Source organism: Anopheles coustani, chromosome 3, assembly GCF_943734705.1.
Source record: "Anopheles coustani chromosome 3, idAnoCousDA_361_x.2, whole genome shotgun sequence".
NCBI lineage: Eukaryota > Metazoa > Arthropoda > Insecta > Diptera > Culicidae > Anopheles > Anopheles coustani.
The window spans coordinates 56,577,168-56,579,500 of NC_071288.1; positions in this window are offsets into that span (position 1 = coordinate 56,577,168).

Sequence of the window (2,333 nt, forward strand, 5' to 3'; positions counted from 1 at the left end):
CGGGTTTCTCTCACGAGCTCTCCGGTTTTCTGAAGAAGCAATCTTCAAGATTTATGACAATCTTCCAGAACCTCCTATCTACGCCTCGGCGCAGTCCGACAGGTACCGTCTCGATGGCCCTCGATATTCCGGCTTGTCCGGACTTGGTAATGCGAGTTTTTTGTTCTATCTCCGAGCTTTTCATGAAGGCTTTTGTTTGGCTATAATTTCTTCCACTAACCTTACCACTCGTTGAACTCTTTCGGTTTCCTGTATTCCCTATTTTCGTTCTGACGTTGCCTTATGTTTCTTTTGGTTAGCCCTACATCAGCAATCCCGCAAAAGTGCTGGTCAACATGCTGACTTTCTCTTAGTCGTTTCTTTTCTCGAGTCCTCCCGTTCTATCTCTATCATTCTCTATCTCCATTCTTATGGTTCAATTTCGTCCAGGCTATCGGTGAAGTGGGCAATTTTCGGAAGTCTTGTTTTGATTTCATGATTCTTGTTTTCATATGCACACAATAGTCGTGCGTGGTACCGTTCTTAGTCGTTATTCACTTGCGCATGCTGTGGCCAAGTGCAGCAAGGCAAATTATATTGTTGTCATATATATGGCGTGGATAGGGCCGATGAAACAGAGTACTGGAATCGGCCAGAACCGGGCTCAAAGACGCCAAGCGGGTTCAGGTTCAAAAGCGTTGGAAAGAACGGCACTCCGAGACCTCTTACCCTGGTGCTGTTGAGCTCGAGTGGCCAAGTGGATTCTTTCGGTCAACTGTCGATCCACGACGCAAAACCTTTGGGAAAAAGAGCCCGTATGGGGACACTCAAGTGCTGTCGACGCCCATACGGTCTTCCTCTTGAGGAAATCTTGCTAGGCGAGAAATAATATTTATAGAAATTATGATAATTACGATACAGAGATGGCATCGTTCCTCCGGTGCGGAGGGATTCTTTCAACGGTTGTGTTGATCTACTTATCTCGCTGCTTCACTTTCTCCAAACCTTTTTTCTATCTCCTTTTTACTAGTTATTATTCATCCATTCCGGACTGTTGCTCGCGGTTCTTCGAGATGTACGAGACCGAGAAAGGTATTTTTAGACTGGGTTTTTTGTTGTGAAATAATAAATATCTGACATAAAATAGATATTTTACATACAAATGCATGAAGGAACACAAGAAAACTCTCTTAGAACCCAGCGTTTAATTGTTAATTGTTTAATGTTTGTGGACACATTGTAGATTATATCCATTTCAATATAATGTTTCTTCAGAAATGAATTATTCATCCAGATACTTTTAAGTTTTTGATAATTGAGGAGATTGTTGCTAGAAAACAAAAATGGTTTTATTCGATCGAAATTGATTGAAGTTCTTTTATATGTTATAACCGGAGGTTGAAATGTATCAATTGGATTTAACAAATTAATTATTAACTAGCTAGAGCTGGTTGAGCGAAGTATGTGTTTTTAAAGACAGAGACAAAATAATATTTGATTTTTAAGGTTTTTTTACGATGTAAATATTGTTTTGGTTCAAGCACCCCTTTTTCGGAAGGTGTAGCAAATTGGATCGTTTCAACAAGATTCCGATCGTGATTCATGGCAGCAACGCGGTATGAGATGGACATCGTTAAATTGCAATCCGTTTGAATTTACGACTCTTGGCAGTTCGCGAGTCCATTTAGTGCTAGAGGTGAGAACTGACTTCTGGCAACTAGCTAACAAACTCCCACCATTTCACGGAACCGCGTCCAGGATAGGGTCAACTGTCTGATGAAGACGGCAGCAGCATCGGGCGACGTACCGCATCACCATCAATTTACGCTTCCCATTTCGTGGTTAAGAAGATCTTCTTTTTCCTTCCTTCCACTCCTTTCCTTGTTTGTTTGCTCCCTTCCATTGTTCTATGACCGGACGGATTTTTGTCATAAAAAACGTGAACGTCCTATGAATATTTATACTTTCGTTCGCCCAACCGTTCACTATTGCCCATCGTGGCACTATCCCTTGCGGCCGGACCAGTCCTAGTGGACCCCTATCGGTGTATCGGCCGGTGTGTTCGAAGGTGATGATTAACCAGATTAATTTTTCAAACTGACAGTCCCAAATTCGGACCCCAATAGACCGCGGGCATCGAAAGGTAGGCTTAACAGGTCGAAGCCGTCGAATAGGCCCAGTAAAGCCGACACCTCGATTTGGTATAAATCTAGGTTTCCGAGTGCGTCATAACGAGCCAATTTAACATTTTTACTGCTGCGCCGTCGAATGACATCCCCGGTTGGGCAGTGGGTCCGTTTTCCATTCCAGCGCAACACGAACGTCGATTGGGAAGGCTTATGGATGAAACAAAC